Below are 22,151 nucleotides of genomic sequence, written 5' to 3' on the forward strand. Positions count from 1 at the left end.
CAAAAATCTTTCAAAATTAGTTGTTTCACACAAGTCAAGTCAAAATTTCAATTTTAAAAATCTTATCTTTTCAAAATCTTTTTCAAAAATCATATATTTTTCATTTTTTTTATTATTTTCAAAAATTTTAAAAAATTAATTTTCAAAATCTTTTTCTTATCTTTATATCAAATTTTCGAAAATTAGCTAACAAGTAATGTGATTGATTCAAAAATTTGAAGTTTGTTACTTTCTTGTTAAGAAAGGTTCAATCTTTAAGTTCTAGAATCTTATCTTGTAGCTTCTTGTTAGTGAAATTATTTTTAAAATTAAATCTTTTCAAATATATCTTTTTATCTTTTATCTTATCTTTTTCAAAAATTTTATCTTTTTCAAAATTTGATTTCAAAATATCTTATCTAACTCCTTATCTTCTTATCTTTTTCAAAATTTGATTTCAAATCTTTTTCAATCAACTAACCAACTTTTTGTTTATTTCTTATCTTTTTCAAAACCAACTAACTACCTATCCCTCTCTAATTTTCGAAAATTCTCCCTCTCTTTTTCAAAAATTCTTTTTGTTTTAAAATTTTAATTTTAATTATATTTTGTCTTTGAATTTCGAAAATTACTAACCTCTTTTTCAAAATTATTTTCGAAATTCTCCCTCTCCTTTCTTATTCTATTTAATTATTTAATTACTAACACTTCTCTTCACCTCTCTTCATCCAAAAATCCGAATCCTTCCTTCTTCTTTCTTATACCCCTTTCTTCTTCTACTAACATAAGGGAATCTCTATACTGTGACATAGAGGATTCCTCTTTCTTTTCTTGTTTTCTTCTCTTTCATATGAGCAGGAACAGGGAAAAAGGTACTCTTGTTGAAGTTGATCCAGAACCTGAAAGGACTCTGAAGAGAAAATTAAGAGAAGCTAAATTAAATTATTCTAAAGGTAACCTTTCAGAAATTTTCGAACAAGAGAAGGAGATGGCAGCCGAAAATAATAATAATAATAATGCAAGGAGAATGCTTGGTGACTTCACAAAGCCAACATCCAAGTTTGATGGAAGAAGCATCTCCATTCCTGCCATTGGAGCCAATAACTTTGAGCTTAAGCCTCAACTAGTTGCATTAATGCAACAAAACTGCAAGTTTTATGGACTTCCATCTGAAGATCCTTATCAGTTTTTAACTGAGTTCTTGCAGATCTGTGAGACTGTAAAGACGAATGGAGTTGATCCTGAAGTCTACAGACTCATGCTTTTCCCTTTTGCGGTAAGAGACAGAGCTAGAATATGGTTGGATTCACAACCTAAGGATAGCCTGGACTCCTGGGATAAGCTGGTCACTGCCTTCTTGGATAAATTCTTTCCTCCTCAAAAGCTGAGCAAGATGAGAGTGGATGTTCAAACCTTTAAGCAAAAAGATGGTGAATTCCTCTATGAAGCTTGGGAAAGATACAAGCAGTTGACCAAAAGATGTCCATCTGACATGTTTTCAGAATGGACCCTATTAGATATATTCTATTATGGTCTATCTGAATTTTCGAAAATGTCATTGGACCATTCTGCAGGTGGATCTATTCACCTGAAGAAAATTCCTGAAGAGGCTCAAGAACTCATTGACATGGTTGCAAACAACCAGTTCATGTACACCTCTGAGAGGAATTCCGTGAATAATGGGATACCTCATAAGAAAGGAGTTCTTGAAATTGATGCTCTGAATGCCATATTGGCTCAGAACAAAATGTTGAATCAACAGGTCAACATAATCTCTCAAAATCTGAATGGATTGCAACATGCATCCAACAGTACTAGAGAGGCAGCTTCTGAAGAAGCTTATGATCGTGAGAACCCTGCCATGGCAGAGGTTAATTACATGGGTGAACCTTATGGAAACACCTATAACCCATCATGGAGAAATCACCCAAATTTCTCCTGGAAGGATCAACAAAAGCCTCAACAAGGCTTTAACAATGGTGGACGCAATAGGCTGAGCAATAGTAAGCCATATCCATCATCTTCTCAGCAACAGACAGAGAATTCAGAACAAAACACTTCTAATTTAGCCAATATTGTCTCTGATCTGTCAAAAGCCACTTTCAGTTTCATAAATGAAACAAGATCCCCCATTAGAAATTTGGAGGCACAAGTGGGCCAGCTGAGTAAGAAAGTTATTGAAACTCCTCCCAGTATTCTCCCAAGCAATACAGAAGAGAATTCAAAAGGAGAGTGCAAGGCCATTGATTTAATCAAAGTGGCCGAATGCACTAGGGAGGAGGAGGACGAAAATCCTAGTGAGGAAGACCTCCTGGGACGTCCTTCAAGCAAGAAGGAGTTTCCTATTAAGGATCCAAAGGAATCTGAGGCTCATACAGAGACCATAGAGATTCCATTAAATCTCCTTCTGCCATTCATGAGCTCTGAAGATTATTCTTCCTCTGAAGAGGATGAAGATGTGACTGGAGAGCAAGTTGCTCAATATTTAGGAGCTATCATGAAGCTGAATGCCAAGTTGTTTGGTAATGAGACTTGGGAAAGTGAGCCTCCCTTGCTCATTAGTGAACTAGATACTTGGATTCAGAAAACTCTACCTCAAAAGAAACAAGATCCTGGAAAGTTTTTAATACCTTGTACCATTGGCACCATGAGCTTTGAAAAAGCTCTATGTGATCTGGGGTCAGGGATAAATCTTATGCCACTATCTGTAATGGAGAAGCTGGGGATCATTGAGGTACAACCTGCCTTGTTCTCATTGCAATTGGCAGATAAGTCATTGAGACAAGCTTATGGAATAGTAGAGGACGTGCTAGTAAAGGTTGAAGGCCTTTACATCCCTGCTGATTTCATAATCTTAGACACTAGGAAGGAAGAGGATGATTGCATCATCCTTGGAAGACCTTTCCTAGCCACAGCAGAAGCTGTGGTAGATGTCAACAGAGGTGAGTTAGTCCTTCAATTGAATGGGGACTACCTTGTGTTTAAAGAACATGGCCATCCCTCTGTGACAGAAGAGAGTAAGCATGAAGAGCTTCTCTCAGTTCAGAGTCAAGAAGAACCCACACAGTCAAACTCTAAGTTTGGTGTTGTGAGGCCACAACCAAACTCTAAGTTTGGTGTTAAGACCCCATATCCAAACTCTAAGTTTGGTGTTGGGACTACACTAACATTGACCTGATCACCTTGTGGCTCCATGAGAGCCACTGTCAAGCTATTGACATTAAAGAAGCGCTTGTTGGGAGGCAACCCAATTTTATTTATCTAATTTTATTTTTATTGTTATTTTGTGTTTTATTAGGTACATGATCATGAGGAGTCACGAAAAAATCAAAAAAATTAAAAACAGAGTCAAAAATAGAAGAAAAAAATTTTTCACCCTAGAGGACGCACGGGCTGGCGTTCAACGCCAGTAAGGTGCATCTGGCCGGCGTTCAACGCCAGAGCAGAGCACCATTCTGGCGCTGAACGCCAGAAACAAGCAACATCCTGGCGCTGAACGCCAGGAATGTGCCCAGAGAGGAAAAACTGGCGCTGAACGCCAGTAACAAGCATGAAACTGGCGTTCAACGCCAGAAACATGCTTTACATGGGCGTTGAACGCCCAGAACGTGCACCAATGGGCGTTTAAACGCCAGAATGGTGTGCCAAGGCAATTTACATGCCTATTTGGTGCAGGGATGGAATTCCTTGACACCTCAGGACCTGTGGACCCCACAGGATCATCTCAGGATCTGTGGACCTCACAGGATCCCCACCTACCTCGCCCTCTCTCTTTCCATTCATGGTCATTCCTTCTATTTTTCACCACCTACATCTATCCACTCTTCCCCATACACCCCACCTACCTTTACAATTCAACTTCTCTTTCCCACCCAATCCCACCCATATCGCCGAATCCATCTCCCCTCACTCACCTCCATTTTCTTCTTCTTCTTCTTCCTCTCTTCTTTCTTCTCTTGCTCGAGGGCGAGCAATATTTTAAGTTTGGTGTGGTAAAAGCATAGCTTTTTTGCTTTTCCATTACCATTAATGGCACCTAAGGCCAGAGAAACCTCAATGGGAAGACAAAAGCTTCCACCTCTGAGTCTTGGGAGATGGAAAGACTATAAGCCGTCATAGCTTAGTGGTAGAACATGTGGCTGCAAATCAAAAGATCCCTGAGATACCTCAGGGAATAAGTTATCCTCCACACAAATATTGGAAGCAACTAAGAGTAGAAACACCAAAATTACTAGGAATCATTCAACAGAAGCAAGGAAGAGACATAGAGGAGCTCAAAAAGCACCATTGGACCTTCAAGAAGGCGCCACCCTCACTCAGGTGGATTCATTCCTTGTTCTTTATTTCTTTCTGTTTTCGATTTTTAATGTTGTGTTTATCTATGTTTTATGTCTCTACTTCATGATCATTAGTATGTAACCATGCCTTAAAACTATGAATAAAATCCATTAATCCTTCACCTCTCTTAAATGAAAAATGTTTTAATTCAAAAGAACAAGAAGTACATGAATTTCGAATTTATCCTTGAATTTAATTTAATTATATTGATGTGGTGGCAATACTTTTTGTTTTCTGAATGAATGCTTGAACAGTGCATATTTTTGATCTTGTTGTTTATGAGTGTTAAAATTGTTGGCTCTTGAAAGAATGATGAACAAAGAGAAATGTTATTAATGATTTGAAAAAATCATGAAATTGATTCTTGAAGCAAGAAAAAGCAGTGAAAAAGGAAGCTTGCGAAAAAAAAATGGCGAAAAAAAATATAGAAAGAAAAAGAAGGAGCAATAGAAAAAGCCAATAGCCCTTAAAACCAAAAGGCAAGGGTAAAAAGGATCCAAGGCTTTGAGCATCAATGGATAAAAGGGCCCAAGAAAATAAAATCCAGGCCTAAGCGGCTAAATCAAGCTGTCCCTAACCATGTGCTTGTGTCATGAAGGTCCAAGTGAAAAGCTTGAGACTGAGTGGTTAAAGTCGTGATCCAAAGCAAAAGAGTGTGCTTAAGAGCTCTGGACACCACTAACTGGGGACTCTAGCAAAGCTGAGTCACAATCTGAAAAGGTTCACCCAGTCATGTGTCTGTGGCATTTGTGTATCCGGTGGTAATACTGGAAAACAAAGTGCTTAGGGCCACGGCCAAGACTCATAAGTAGCTGTGTTCAAGAATCAACATGCTTAACTAGGAGAGTCAATAACACTATCCCAAATTCTAAGTTCCCAGAGACGCCAATCACTCTGAACTTCAAAGGAAAAAGTGAGATGCCAAAACTGTTCAGAAGCAAAAAGCTACAAGTCCCGCTCATCTAATTATAATTAATATTCATTGATATTCTGAAATTTATAGTATATTCTCTTCTTTTATCCTATTTGATTTTCAGTTTCTTGGGGACAAGCAACAATTTAAGTTTGGTGTTGTGATGAGCGGATAATTTATACGCTTTTTGGCATTATTTTTAGATAGTTTTTAGTAAGTTTGAGCTACTTTTAGGGATGTTTTCATTAGTTTTTATGTTAAATTCACATTTCTGGAATTTACTATGAGTTTGTGTGTTTTTCTATGATTTCAGGTAAATTCTGGCTGAAATTGAGGGATTTGAGCAAAACTCTGAAGAAGGCTGACAAAAGGACTGCTAATGCTGTTGGAATCTGACCTCCCTGCACTCGAAATGGATTTTCTGGAGCTACAGAACTCCAATTGGCGCGCTCTCAACGGCGTTGGAAAGTAGACATCCAGGGCTTTGCAGCACTATATAATAGTCTATACTTTATTCGGAGATTGACGACGTAACTTGGCGTTGAACGCCAAGTACATGCTGCTGTCTGGAGTTAAATGCCAGAAAAACGTCATGATCCGGAGTTGAACGCCCAAAACACGTCATAACTCGGAGTTCAACTCCAAGAGAAGCCTCAGCTCGTGGATTGATCAAGCTCAGCCCAAGCATACACCAAGTGGGCCCCGGAAGTGGATTTATGCATCAAATACTTACTCATGTAAACCCTAGTAGCTAGTCTAGTATAAATAGGATAAGTTACTATTGTATTAGACATCTTTTGACAGTTTAACCTCTTGAATATTTGGTCACTTGATCATGGAGAGGGCTGGCCATTCGGCCATGCCTGAACCTCTTTCACTTATGTATCTTCAACGGTGGAGTTTCTGCACACCATAGATTAAGGGTGTGGAGCTCTACTGTACCTCAAGTATTAATGCAATTCTATTTTCTTTTATTCAAATCTCTCTTATTCTTATTCCAAGATATTCATTCGTACCCAAGAACATAATGAGTGTAATGATGAAAGTGATGATCATTATCATTCTCACTTATGAACGCACGTGATTGACAACCACTTCCGTTCTACATGCAACAGAGCTTGAATGTGTATCTCTTAGATTCCCCAACAGAATCTTCGTGGTATAAGCTAGATAGATGGCGGCATTTATGAGGATCCAGAAAGTCTCACCTTGTCTGTGGTATTCCGAGTAGGATCCTGGGAATCCGGAAAGTCTCACCTTGTCTGTGGTATTCCGAGTAGGATTCCGGTAATGAATGACTGTGACGTGCTTCAAACTTGCAAGTGCTGGGCGTTAGTGACAGACGCAAAAGAATCAAGGGATTCTATTCCAGTAGGCACAGGAACCAACCAGTGATTAGCCGTGCTGTGACAGAGCGCGTGAGCGTAGTTTTCACTGCAAGGATGGGATGTAGCCATCAACCATGGGTGATGCCTCCAGACGATTAGCCATGCGAGTGACAGCCGCATAGGATCATTTTCCCGAGAGGATTGAAAGTAGCCACCGCTGATGGTGAACCCCTATACACAGCTTGCCATGGAAAGGAGTAAGAAGGATTGAGTTGAAGCAGTAGGAAAGTAGGCGTCCTTGAGCCATACAGTATCTCCATTCGCTTATCTGAAATTCCCACTATTGATTTACATAAGTATTTCTGTCCCTTTTATTTATTTTATTTATCCAATTTAATTCCATTTGACTCTATGATTCCACTCACTAACTGAGATCTACAAGATGACCATAGCTTGCTTCATACCAACAATCTCTGTGGGATCGACCCTTACTCACGTAAGGTTTATTACTTGGACGACCCAGTACACTTGCTGGTTAGTTGAACGGAGTTGTGAATTCAACTGGTGCCACAATAATAATTTCATACAACTTAAAGAACAGTGATCACAATTTCGTCCACCACTTGTCCTTGGTCTCCTTTTGAAGTCTCTGAGGATATGGCATCTTAGGCTTGTACTCAGGAGCCTTTGGCAGTGTAGCATAAGTGTCAAGAGAGTCTGGGAATGGATTGTCCGCACGCTTTGGAGGGCGTGCTCTACTTCTTCCTTCTTCTCCTCTGGAGCATCCTTTTCAACTGGCTCTTCATTGACTTTGGTCTCAGAACCAGCTACTTTACCACTTCTTAATTGAATAGCCTTGCAATCTTCTCCTGGGTTCACCACTGTATCACCTTGAAATGTACTTGCAGACCTCTCAAGTATTTGCTTGCTCAGTTGACCCACTAGCAGTTCTAAATTTTTAATGGAGGCTCTGGTTTCCTGCATAACTTGTGCTTTTGCACTTGCCACTTGTCCACTTATCACAGTGATAGCCTTACATTCCTCTCTTGGATTTAGAATTGTGTTACTAGGAAGGCTATTAGTGGTTCTCTGATCAATTTCATTAACTCTGGTGGCTATTTGACCCATTTGAATCTCCAGGTTCTTGATGGATGCTCTGGTTTTCTTTCTAAAACCTGTCAATATTGCTTCCAAATCATTGTTCTGTTGGAAACCGCCCTGAGAATTATTGTTGGAGTTCTGAGGTCTCTGAGGTTGATCCCTCCATCCAAAATTTGGGTCATTGTTGGGATTTCTAGGACCACTCTCCATGTAATTCACCTGTTCAGAAGAAGGTTGAGCATAATCATAATTATCATTTTGCACAAAATTACCTGCCGTGTCATAGGAGACTTCCTATGGTGGATTTTGGGTGTTGATAGCTGAGACTTGCATGCCACCCATCTGTTGAGTAAGTAGATTTATTTGCTGAGACATCAGCTTGTTCTGAGCAAGAAGAGCATTAATAGCATCTACTTCCAACACGCCTCTCTTTTGAAGGGTTTCAGAGTTCACAAGATTCCTGTTAGAGGAGTATAAATATTGGTTGCTAGCAACCAATTCAATAAGCTTAATAGTCTCCTCCGGTGTCTTCTTCTTGTGCAATGAGCCTCCTGCAGAATTATCTAAGCACATTTTGGATATTTCACCTAAGCCTTCATAAAATATGTCTATTTGTGTCCATTTGGAGAACATGTCTGGAGGGCATTGCCTAGTCAGTAGCTTGTATCTCTCCTAAGCTTCATACAGAGTCTCACCATCCTTCTGTCTGAAGGTCTGAACCTCCATCCTAAGCTTAGTCAGCTTCTTTGGTGGGAAAAATTTTGTGAGAAACTCAGTAACCACCTTGTTCCAAGTATCCAAACTGTCCTTGGGTTGAGAATCTAGCCATAGTTTTGCTCCATCCCTCAGAGCAAATGGGAAGAGCATTAGTTTGTACATATCTGGGTTCACTCTGTTTGTCTTCACAGTATCACAAATCTGCAGAAAACTTGAAATGAATTGATTTGGGTCTTCTTGGGGAAGACCATGATACTGGCAGTTCTGTTGCACCAGGGTGACCAGTTGAGACTTCAACTCAAAGTTGTTCACAGTAATTGGAGGCACCACGATGCTTTTTCCATAAAGATCTGCGGTAGGAGAAGAGTAGGAGCCAAGCACTCTCCTTTGTTGCTCATTCCCATTTGGGTTTGCCGCATTGGGATTATCAGCATTGTTAGCATTCATAGTGGATTCTACAGCCTTGTAAAATTTTGCCTGTTGTAGATGTCGCCTGAAAGTCCTTTCAGGTTCAGGATCAAAGTCTAAGAGATGTTCTTTGTCTCTGTTCCTGTGCATAAACAAACAGAAAACAAGAAAGATTGGGAATCTCTACGTCAGAGTGCAGAGAATTCCCAGTGAAATAACTTTGTATAAAGAGATAAAAATATTGAATAAAATAAATAGAAGAAAAATAATAAATAGTCAACACCAAACTTAATTTCAGAAATTAAGAAAAATATTGGTGTTATTTATTTATTAAAAAAATTTTTTGAAATTTTATTTTTTTATTTTTTTATTTTATTTTTTTTAATAAAAGGAAAAGAAAAAAAAAACAAAAAGAAAAGAAAGAAGGAAAACGTGGCAGGGGAGGGGGGAACAAAAGAAAAAAGAAGGAAGTGTAAAAAGAAAAAAAATATTAACGTAAAAAAAGAGTTTTTTTTGGAAAAATAATAAAACAATATTTAAATAAAAATTAAAACTAAAACGCCTAATCTAAGCAATCAAACAACTAATAGTTGTTAATCACTATCAATCCCCGGCAACGGCGCCAAAAACTTGGTGCGGATTTTATAACCCACACTTACTAACCGACAAGTGCACTGGGTCGTACCAAGTAATACCTTACGTGAGTAAGGGTCGATCCCACAAGGATTGATGGATTAAGCAACAGTTATTGAGTGATAAGCTTAGTCAGACAAGCAGAAAAGGGTTTTGAGATGTTCAAAAGGTTTAAGTTCGAACTCAGAATATCAAAGGGATAGACAAATAAATGAGTTGGGAATAAAATGTTGAGAAAACAGTTAAGGTTTCAGAGTTATCTATTTTTCCAGATTTATTTTCTTACTAACTATTTTAATCATGCAAGATCTAATTTCATGGCAAACTATATATGACTAGACCCTAATTCCTTAGACCTTTCTAGTATCCTTAAAGTTCATTAATTGCCAATTCCTTGGTCAATTAATTCCAATTAGAGGGTGATGATCAATTTATAGTTTATATGCCAAAAGAATTCTAATTATCCAAAAATAAGGGGATTATATGTCACGTATCCTGTTAAATACAAACAATTAAAATTCAGTATAATATGTTTTCAAGCTGTTGTTCAAGTAAAGAGCTTTTCTAAGTTTTACAAGAACTCAATTAGAACATGGGTCATACTTCCATTCCACCCATATTCATAAAGTAAAGAGCGAAAATAATTATTGAAATACAAATCAAGACATGAATTAAATTAGAAAGATCAAACGAATAAATCCATACAAATAGATAGAGCTCCTAACCTTAACAATGAAGGATTAGTTGCTCATGGTTCAGAGAAGAAAAATAAGGGTTCTGGTAACAATCTGGTACCTGTCTAAATGTACAGAGTTTCTATTTATTACTAATCATAATAGGTTTAAAATCAAAAATTAAAAATAATATCTTTTCCTAAAAGATAAGATTTGAATTTAAATTCGAATTAATTAACAGATCTTCAGTTTATGGGTGGGGACCACTTGATTTGTCCATTCTGCAGTTTCTGATAGGTGTTTTCTGGGCTAAAAACTGGGTCAAAAACAGCCCAGAAATCGTAACCAGTATTTTTTGAATTATTGCAGATCGCGCATGTGACGCGTCCGTGTCGTCCACGCGTTCGCATCATTTGTGCAGATTCCAGTCCACGCGTTCGCGTCAGGCACGCGATCGTGTCATTGCGATTTCTCCATTCTGCATGGTCGCGTGAGCCATGCGTCCGCATCGGTCTTCGCTGGTCATCCCTTTGGTTTCTCTGCAGAAACTTCATCAAATCCATCCGAATGCTACCTAAAATGAATAAAATTGCACAAAACTCAAAATAGCATCCACAGTGGCTAAAATATAATTAATTCTAAATAAAACTCAACAATTTAGATGCAAATTTACTAGGAAAAGATAGATAAGATGCTCACGCATCAGGCTACCGCCCATATATGGATGATATTCAGCGATATCAGCCACAGATGTCTGACCCTCGTGGGTACCAGCCCCAGCTACATGTAGACCTGAATGAGCCTACTAGCAGTCCATATGACACTTGGTTGGGCATGGAAGGGACGCGTGCATCTGCATATGGGACAGGGTCGCATATCAAGCCTCCAGCACAACAGCGCCAGAAGCCCCCCAGAGTGAGACGGGCCGCTCGATGTGTGACAAGGTCGCATCTTCTAGGTGTATTTGGACATGACTCGGCCGACGAGGATGAGAATAGGCAGGGGCCATAGCTTACTATATTATGTTTCCATTTATGATACCTATGTATGTGGGATTTTTCATGTACTTTTGTATTATATGTGTTTGAACTTACTTTATTTTTGAATTAGGTGTATGTAATGTATGTTTTTTGTTAACCTCACACTTTATTTACCATGTACTTTTTGTTAACCTCACGCAATATTTTTTTTCTATTAAATATTTATAGTAATGCATAAACCGTTACACCCCTATCGCGGTTTATGTACAAATCAAACCAACATGTAAACCGCGACACCTCTGTCGCGGTTTATGCACAGTTCCTCTTGCACGTAATCTGCGACACCTCTATAGGGGATTACGTTTATTGTGTAAACCGTGGAACTCCTATCGCGGTTTACATAGAATAGGCAAAAAATGCATTTTAGTATCCATTTTTTATTTTGTGCATTTTGGTAATATTGGGTTGCATTTTATTTATATTAGTAAATTGCCCTAATATGGACTAGTTTTAATTTTAATACATGATTGCATTCTTGGTTTATCTGAATTTTTATGCGATGTACTTAGCATTTAAATGTACATATACATCATTACCTTTATTCTTATATATAGTAAAATGAATTATTAAAACTTGAATAATTGTTGATGAAAATTATTAAAGTATTATTTCATAAATATTTTTAAAGATTGAAGTATAATTTTACCGTAAATTATCATCAAAGACGAATGTAATTGTATAGTAGTTTGTAACTTTTTTAATATGATTTGAAGCACGCATACCTCCAACAAATTAAAAAGTGATAGTACAGGTGCTTCATCTCTCCTCATGAGTAATTGATCAAGGAATTGGCAATTAATCAAATTAAGAGAAATTGAATTACTAAAAAATTGGAATTCAATTACTTATAATTTTTCAAGAGATCATGAATTGCATGATTGAAGTGGAGATGAAAAGCTCTTGATCCTAAGGATTCAATATCTCTCTAACCCAATGTTCTTCCCATTATTATTTTCTTCTCAAGCTTTAGAGTTTTTTTTTCACTGATGCAATTATGTTGATTCTTTTCTTTGCATTTTGCTATTGCTTATGATTACTTTAATTTTTGCCATTTAGATTTCAGTCATTTATATTCCTGCACTTTAAGATTTTAGTCATTTATATTTTCGTCATTTATATTCTTATCATTTTATTGCTTTCATTTACTTCTTCATCAAGTCATTTAAATTCCAGCTTATTTTACCAATTGTTCATTATACATATTTAAATTGTCTAACTAGAATAATCACTTGATCACTGCTTGCTTAATCCATTAATTCTCATGGAAATGATAACCCACATATCGTGGTATTACTTGATGTGACTCAGTGCACTTGTCGATTTAAATTATATTAAGTTTTTGAATCACCATTAATCCCCAGAAACGACGCCAAAAACTTGATACACATATAAAATTCGGCAAGTGCACCGAGTCGCATCAAGTAATACCACGGTGAGTGAGTGATGAATGGATATTTTATATGCTTTTTGGGGATAATTTCATGTAGATTTTAGTATAATTTTATTATTTTTTAGGCAAAATTCATATTTCTGGACTTTACTATGAGTTTTTGTGTTTTTCTGTAATTTCAGGTATTTTCTGGCTGAAATTGAGGGAGCTGAGTAAAAATCTGATTTAGGCTGAAAAAGGACTGCTGATGCTGTTGGATTCTGACCTCCCTGCACTCGGAATGGATTATTTGGAGCTACAGGAGTCCAATTGGTGCGCTCTCAATTGGGTTGGAAATTAGACATCCAGGGCGTTCCCGAAATATATAATAGTCTATACTTTGCGGGAAGATAGATGACGTAAATTGGCGTTCAACGCGAGTTCCATGTTGCAGTCTGGCGTTCAGCGCCAGAAACAGGTTGCAAGTTAGAGTTCAACGCCAGAAACAGGTTACAACCTGGCGTTCAACTCCAGAAACAGCCCAGGCACGTGAGAAGCTTAAGTCTCAGCCCTAGCACACACCAAGTGGGCCCCAGAAGTGGATTTCTGCACTATCCATCTTAGTTTACTCATTTTCTGTAAACCTAGGTTACTAGTTTAGTATTTAAACAACTTTTAGAGACCTATTTTGTATCTCATGACAATTTTAGATCTGAATTATATATCTCTTGACGGCATGAGTCTCTAAACTCCATTCTTGAGGTGAGGAGCTCTGTAGCGTCTCGATGAATTAATGCAATTATTTCTGTTTTCCATTCAAATACGCTTGTTCCTATCTAAGATGTTCATTCGCGCTTCACTATGAAGAAGGTGATGATCCGTGACAGTCATCACCTTCCTCAATCCATGAACGTGTGCCTGACAACCTCCTCCGTTCTACAGTAGATTGAATGAGTATCTCTTAGATTCCTTAATCAGAATCTTCGTGGTATAAGCTAGAATTCATTGGCAGCATCCTTGAGAATCCGGAAGGTCTAAATGTTGTCTGTGGTATTCTGAGTAGGATTCAAGGATTGGATGACTGTGACGAGCTTCAAACTCATGATTGTTGGGCATGATGACAAACACAAAAGAATCAATGGATTCTATTCCGACATGATCGAGAACCAACAGATGATTAGCCGTGCTGTGACAGAGCATTTGGACCATTTTCACTGAGAGGATGGGAAGTAGCCATTGACAACAGTGATGCCCTACATACAGCTTGCCATGGAAGGAGCCTTGCATTTGTGAAAGTGAGAAAACATTATGTTGCAGGAATTCAGAAGACAAAGCATCTCCAAAACTCCAACATATTCTCCATTACTGCGTAACAGTTATTTATTTATGCCCTTTTATTCTTTTTACAATTAAAACTAAAAATTATTATTGATATTATATCCTGACTAAGAATAATAAGATAACCATAGCTTGCTTCAAGCCAACAATCTCCGTGAAATTCGACCCTTACTCATGTAAGTTATTACTTGGACGACCCAATGCACTTGCTGGTTAGTTGTGCGAAGCTGTGAGAAATAGTCCATTAATATTGGCATACACAATTTCGTGCACTAGTGAGTTATCGTTCTCATAAGGATTAATGGATTAAGCAAGTAATGATCAATTGATCATTCTGGTTAGATGATTCATGTTTGAATGATGATTAATCAAGAGAGGTAAACTGAAAGTTAAATGATTTGAGAAAGTAGTAAATAAAAGTAATAAATGACTTGAATGTAAATGATGAAAATGTAAATAACAAGAATTAAAGTAACTAAAGGCAATAAAAGAACATAAACAGAGAATTAGATAAAGTGGCAATGAGGTAAATGTACTAGCAATGAATTAATTGGAACCAGGAATGAAATAACAATTAAGCTTATAAAGGAATGAAGACTTAAACAAATGAATAAAGTGCAAGCAATAATTAATAAATTAAAGAAATAAGATGAGAAAGAATGTATCACCAAGACCACATTGCATTGTTGAAGGATTGAATTACTAAGCTTTGGACCGGAATCACAATGGGAGTGGAAGATTAATTGGGGAAGATTTGATTTGGTTTTATCTTAATAAAGATTGAATTTGAATTTTAGGTTTTGGTTGAGGTTTAGTATAAAAGGCTCCTAAAAAACTTTGACGGGACTTTTTGGCCGTTTTTCATACTTTGTTGGTGATTCTAAAGCTTAGCATGAGTCACTAATCTCCTTGGTTAAGGTTAGGAGCTCTATTGATTCTAATGGACTAATTTTATATCTTTTCTTCTTTTGATTAATGTATTGATATTTTCTCAAAAAAGAGTTTTCCTTCTTCATCACAAAGGTTTGAATCTATTGGAAAATAGTTCTAATTTTAACTGAATTCTAATTATCATATTGGAAAAGTTTGTTTTTGGAATTAAGCTTGAAAACTCTTCTCACAATTCTTTAGGTTTTGAAACTAGACTTGATAAGTGACATCGAATCAACTAGGGTTAACTTTTGTGAATTATGTGGTTTCTAAATCAGCGAACATACTTCACCTCTTTTCATAATCAGTTAACAAAGGAATTGATGGTTTATTAAGTTAACAGAAATTGAATTACAATGGGATTGGGATTTGATTACTAATGATTTTCCATAGATACATCTTGCATGATTAAAGTAGAGAATGAAAAGTATTTTTCTTAAAATTCTAAAGTCCTAAATTCTGGTTGTCTGACTAGATTAATCAATTGGCCATCGCTTTCTTAATCCGTTAATCCTCATTGGAACGATAACCCACTCCTCTGGTATTACTTGATATGACTCGGTGCACTTGCTGATAGTAGTTTGTGAAATCCGCATCAAGTTTTTGGCACCATTGCCGATGATTAATTGAGATTAACAACAAATCAATTAATTGATTACCAAGATTAGACTCCTTTTTTTGTTTATTTATCGTTATTTACCTCACTAGGAATTTCTTTGTTTCCTGAGTGTTTATGCAAAGCAATAACGATAAAGAGCCTCTTCAATACAATTCTAAAATTGAAAGGGACCCTTTGGCAACAAAGAAAGCAAGCTAGAGACCAGAAAATTGAAGAAGAAATTGAAGAAGACATTGAGAGAGAACTTGAAATAATGCCATGGCACACGATGTCATTAATGCCCATCCAGCTAGGAGGACTCTTGGGTTTTTTAGTATTCCTAATCCTGGAAATTGTGTAGTAGCATTGTAACACCTAATGTAAATGCCAAAAACTTTGAATTGAAGCTCCAACTCATTACCTTGGTACAATAAAATTACCAATTTTGTTGGAGTCCTCAAGAAGATCCTAACCAGCACATCTCCAACTTTCTCCAAATATGTGACACGGTTAAAACTAATGGAGTCCCTGCTAAGGTCTACCGGTTGTTGTTGTTGTTGTTGTTGTTGTTGTTCCCATTCTCTGTAAGGGACCGGGCCAAGCACTAGCTTGAAACTCAACGAAAGGAGAGCATAGCAAGATGGGATGATTTGGTCAACAATTTCTTAACCATATTTTTCTCACCTCAAAGGTTGATAAAGTTGAGAATGGCCATCTAGACATTTAGATAGAAAGATGGAGAATCTCTCTATGAAGCTTGGGAGAGGTACAAGAAAATGCTGAGAATGTGCCCCTGGATATGTTCTCTGACTAGGTGTGTAGCACCCTACAATTCATATTCTTATGCTCGAGTCATAAGTCTACGACAATAAATTGGTACGACTCGAGGTGGAGTTATGATAGATATATAGTTATAAGAAATTATTAAACGAGAAACTAAAAAAAATCGCGAGCGGAAACACACACGTCTCGAAAGATATAGTGTGTTCGGAAAGGCGAGGTAAAATAAAAACTTAAAGGAAGAATAGAGTAAAATAGAATATATATATATATATATATATATATATATATATATATATATATATATATATATATAATAACCACTTGTCACGACTTGTGAAGTTTAGGTCAGCTAGGGTTACAGTAAGAAAAATAGTTAATAGCAATTCCTATTTCTCCACAAAATAAATCAATCCTCTGTAGGCAAGGTTTCTAAAGAAAATGTATACATATACATTATTAAATTTTTCCAAAATAATCGGGGATAAATCTAAGCAAAATACAAAATAGAATTCAAACAAAACTTCGTCGTCTCCAAACATACTCCAGCTTACTACAGAGCACCAGGAGCTGCATATGAAAAATAAGGAATATATACGGAATAAGAACCCCCAACCCATGCATTTTCAGCACAGTAAAAATGCCAAATAGATATGATATAAGGTAATAGGAACTCTCTAAGCAATCTTAAACTCTCATATATCAGTCGTTCCATCTTAGGTTCTCACTAATCTATAATTAGGTAACTATCATAGGGGATTATAATCTACTTCACCTTCTTCAAAGTTTCACAACTCTCCGAACTCCAAATAGAATATCCCTCAGTGTCAACTGACACCAGCATGAGGGATCTCTTAGATGTTCAAATACAAGCAAGACAAACAAGTAATACACAAATAGATTCAGGTAAAACAATTAGCACATAGTCACTTAATATACACAACTAAACAAGCCAAGACAAGTAGCAATCCCAAACAATTCAATTAAATGCAAATGATGTATGCCTATCCTATAGCCGATGATATCATTTGTCAGTTATACAGGCAAGCCCGACATGTCTGGTAACTAACCCTGGATAGTTCCTGCGTGGGCACATCTCTCAAGAGGGATTTACATCTCTCGAAGGAATAATATCCGGAAAGGTCAAAGTGATCAGCAATATCTTGCAATGGAGGGTTAACTTCTGGGAGCAAGTGGGATAAAACCACCATCCTTGCATCTACCCTAGAAGATCAAATACAAATTGGGAGCAAGCGGGATAAAGCCACCATCCTTGCATCTACTCCAAAATCTCAAACCCTAACCTGGAGCAAGTGGAACAATGCCACTACATCTACCCACGCAGATATATCTCAATCCGAGTCAATTTCATTATCAAATTCCCCTCAATCTCATTTTAATTCAGTCAAAATCATAATTAAAATCAATCATCATCATCATCATCCTTCATTATCAAAATTATCCTCAATAAAAATCGATCATCATCATTTTGCATTACATTCAATCTATCTTTCTTCACTTCATTGCCTCGACTCACTAGGTCTCATTCTTAACTCCTATTCCTTCTATTACACCAGCTCTAGACGTATAACAGGATTTAAAGAGGTTTAAAAGGCTAGAAGAATGGTTGAGAACTTAAAATTTTATTTCAACAAAACAGGGTGGTCATGCGTGCGCATGCCTTCCGCGTATGCATGAGTTCAAAATTTTGAAAAGTCGCGTATTGATGAGCGGATAATTTATACGCTTTTTGGCATTGTTTTTAGTATATTTTTAGTATGTTTTAGTTAGTTTTTATTATATTTTTATTGGTTTTTAGTTAAAATTCACTTTTTTGGACTTTACTATGAGTTTGTGTATTTTTCTGTGATTTCAGGTATTTTCTGGATGAAATTGAGGGACCTGAGCAAAAATCTGATTCAGAGGCTGAAAAGGACTGCAGATGCTATTGGATTCTGACCTCCCTGCACTCGAAGTGGATTTTCTGGAGCTACAGAAGCCCAATTGGCGCGCTCTCAATTGCGTTAGAAAGTAGACATTCTGGGCTTTCCAGCAATGTTTAATAGTCCATACTTTGCCCGAGATTTGATGGCCCAAACAGGCGTTCCAAGTCAGCTCAAGAATTCTGGCGTAAAACGCCGGAACTGGCACAAGAATGGGAGTTAAACGCCCAAACTAGCACAAAAGCTGGCGTTTAACTCCAAGAAGAGTCTCTACACGAAAATGCTTCAATGCTCAGCCCAAGCACACACCAAGTTGGCCCGGAAGTGGATTTTTATGTCATTTACTCATCTTTGTAAACCCTAAGCTACTAGTTCTCTACAAATAGGACCTTTTACTATTGTATTTTGATCTTTTGATCATGTTTTTATGATTGAACCCTCTTTGGGAGGCTGGCCATTCGGCCATGCCTAGACCTTGTTCTTATGTATTTTCAACGGTAGATTTTCTACACACCATAGATTAAGGTGTGGAGCTCTGCTGTACCTCGAGTATTAATGCAATTACTACTGTTCTTCTATTCAATTCAGCTTATTCTTGTTCTAAGATATCACTTGTTCCTCAACTTCATGAATGTGATGATCTGTGACACTCATCATCATTCTCACCTATGAACGTGTGCCTGACAACCACCTCCGTTCTACCTTAGATTGAGTGGATATCTCTTGGATCCCTTAATCAGAATCTTCGTGGTATAAACTAGAATTGATGGCGGCATTCTTGAGAATCCAGAAGGTCTAAACCTTGTCTGTGGTATTCTGAGTAGGATTCAAGGATTGAATGACTGTGACGAGCTTCAAACTCGCGATTGTGGGGCGTTAGTGACAGACGCAAAAGAATCACTGGATTTTATTCCGACATGATCGAGAACCGACAGCTGAATAGCCGTGCTGTGACAGAGCGCGTTGAACATTTTCACTGAGAGGACGGGACTGTAGCCATTGACAACGGTGATGCCCAACATACAGCTTGCCATGGAAAGGAGTAAGAAGAATTGGATGAAGACAGTAGGAAAGCAGAGAGACGGAATGGACAAAGCATCTCCATATGCTTATCTGAAATTCTCACCAATGAATTACATAAGTATCTCTATCTTTATTTTATGCTTTATTCATAAATCATCCAAAACCATTTGAATCTACCTGACTGAGATTTACAAGATGACCATAGCTTGCTTCATACCAACAATCTCCGTGGGATCGACCCTTACTCGCGTAAGGTTTATTACTTGGACGACCCAGTGCACTTGTTGGTTAGTTGTGAGAAGTTGTGATAAAGAGTTGAGATTACAATTGAGCATACCATGTTGATGGCGCCATTGATGATCACAATTTCGTGCACCAAGTTTTTGGCACCGTTGCCGGGGATTGTTTGATTTTGGACAACTGACGGTTCATCTTGTTGCTTAGATTAGGTATTTTTCAAAATTTTTAAGAATGAATTCTAGTGTTTCAAGGTGATGTTCTTATCATTACCAAAGCTGATTGATCTTCATCAATTTAGCTCTTGAATGCAATGTCCTGCTGAAGCTTGGCTAGCCATGTCTAATTCCTTTAGACTAAAGCTTTAGACTAACATTGCATGATTCCTAGAATTCTTATTAAAAATTTTGAATCTCTTTATTTTCTTCTCCATATAATTTTCGAAAAAAAAAATAACCAAAAAAAATTTACAAATATTTCTTGTTTGAGTCTAGTTTCTCATTTTAAGTTTGGTGTCAATTGCATGTTTCTGTTCTTCTTGCATTTATCATGTGTCTTCATTGATCTTCAAGTTGTTCTTGATGATTTACTTGCTCTGATCTTTAAATTCTCTTGTTTTGTGTGTTTTGTTGTTTCTCATATGCATTCTCAATTTGTTAGTGTCAGTAGTATACAAACTTCTAAGTTTGGTGTCTTGCATGCATTGTTTATTTGATTTTAGTTGCATTTTGATTTTTCCTCATCATTAAAAACCAAAAAATTTTTAATTTGTGTCTTTTCAAGTCAATAATATAGAGAATTGAAGATTCAAAACATACAGCAGAGGAATTACACAGAAAAAGCTGGGCGTTCAAAACGCCCAGTGAAGAAGAAAAACTGGCGTTTAAACACCAGCCAGGATACCTGGCTAGGCGTTTAACGCCCAAAAGGGTAGCATTTTGGGCGTTAAACGCCAGAATGGATACCATTCTGGGCGTTTAACGCCAGGATGGCACAAGAGAGAAGATTTTGTTTTTAATGCAAATTTTTTCAAGTTTTCATAATTTTCCAAAATCAAATCTTTTTCAAATCATATCTTTTCAATCATATATTTTCAAAATCAATTTCTTTCCATTTTCAAAAATACTTGCTAACAATTAATGATTTGATTCAACATTTCAAGTATGTTGCATTTTCTATTGAGAAAGGTTTAATGTTTGAATCATATCTTTTCTTGATTAGCCAAGTCATTGATTTTAAAAATCAAATCTTTTTTAAATTGTTTTTCAATCATATCTTCTCAATCATATCTTTTTAAAACTATATATTTTCAATCATATCTTTTTAATCACATCTTTTTCAAAATAAGTTTTCAATCATTTCTTTTTTATTTCTAATTTCAAAATCTTTTTCAAAAATCACTTTACTTCTTTCTCAATCTTAGTTTTTGAAAATCATCAATCAATTTTCAAAATATTTTTAAAATCTTTTTAATTTATTTTCGAAAATTTCTTCCCCTCTTCTCACATCCTTCTATTTTGGACTAACATGTACAATTCGAACTCTATCTTTCTAAGTTCGAATTCTTCTACCTCTTCCTTCTATTTTTCTTTTCCTCTGACATCTCAAGGAATCTCTATACTGTGACATAGAGGATTCCATATTTTTTTGTTCTCTTCTCTTTCACATGAGCAGGAGCAAAGACAAAGGCATTCTTGTTGAGGCTGACCCTGAACCTGAAAGGACCTTGAAGCAAAAGCTAAGAGAAGCTAAAGCACAACTCTCTGTAGAGGACCTAACAGAATTCTTCAAAGAAGAAGACATGGCAGCCGAAAATAACAACAATGCCAACAATGCAAGGAAGGTGCTGGGTGACTTTGCTGCACCTACTCCCGACTTCTATGGGAGAAGCAGCTCTATCCCTGCCATTGGAGCAAACAACTTTGAGCTTAAGCCTCAATTAGTTTCTCTAATGCAACAGAATTACAAGTTCCATGGACTTCCATTGGAAGATCCTCATCAGTTTTTAGCTAAATTCTTGCAAATCTGTGACACTGTCAAGACCAATGGGGTTGACCTTGAGGTCTATAGACTTATGCTATTCCCTTTTGTTGTAAGTGACAGAGCTCGGATATGGTTGGACTCACAACCTAAAGAAAGCCTGAACTCTTGGGAAAAGCTAGTCAATGCCTTCTTGGCAAAGTTCTTTCCACCTCAAAAATTGAGTAAGCTTAGAGTGGAAGTCCAAACCTTCAGACAGAAGGAAGGTGAATCCCTCTATGAAGCTTGGGAAAGATACAAACAATTGATCAGAAAGTGTCCTTCTGACATGCTTTCTGAATGGAGCATCATAGGTATCTTCTATGATGGTCTGTCTGAACTATCCAAGATGTCATTGGATAGCTCTGCTGGAGGATCTCTTCATCTGAAGAAGACGCCTGCAGAAGCTCAAGAACTCATCGAAATGGTTGCAAATAACCAATTCATGCACACTTCTGAAAGGAATCCTGTGAACAATGGGACGAATTAGAAGAAAGGAGTTCTTGAGATTGATACTCTGAATGCCATACTGGCTCAGAACAAAATATTGACTCAGCAAGTCAATATGATTTCTCAAAGTCTGTTTGGAATGCAAGCTGCACCAAGCAGTACTAAGGACGCTTCATCTGAAGAAGAAGCTTATGATCCTGAGAACCCATCAATGGAAGAGGTGAATTACATGGGAGAACCCTACGGAAACACCTATAATCCTTCATAGAGAAATCATCGAAATCTTTCATGGAAGGATCAACAGAGACCTCAACAAGGTTTCAATAACAATAA

The 22,151-nt window shown here is 37.0% G+C and overlaps 2 non-coding genes across 2 annotated transcripts; both read right to left on the reverse strand.

Annotated features, from left to right (window-relative positions):
- Nucleotides 1–1,369: 1,369 nt before the first annotated feature.
- On the reverse strand, nucleotides 1,370–1,478 carry LOC112712900 (small nucleolar RNA R71). Its single transcript, XR_003157962.1, has one exon. It is a non-coding gene; the product is annotated as a small nucleolar RNA R71 (small nucleolar RNA).
- Nucleotides 1,479–21,555: 20,077 nt separating this feature from the next.
- Nucleotides 21,556–21,663, reverse strand: LOC112711596 (small nucleolar RNA R71). Its single transcript, XR_003157544.1, has one exon. It is a non-coding gene; the product is annotated as a small nucleolar RNA R71 (small nucleolar RNA).
- Between the last annotated feature and the right edge of the window lie 488 nt (nucleotides 21,664–22,151).

This window comes from Arachis hypogaea, chromosome 1 (assembly GCF_003086295.3).
Source record: "Arachis hypogaea cultivar Tifrunner chromosome 1, arahy.Tifrunner.gnm2.J5K5, whole genome shotgun sequence".
NCBI classification, from domain to species: domain Eukaryota; kingdom Viridiplantae; phylum Streptophyta; class Magnoliopsida; order Fabales; family Fabaceae; genus Arachis; species Arachis hypogaea.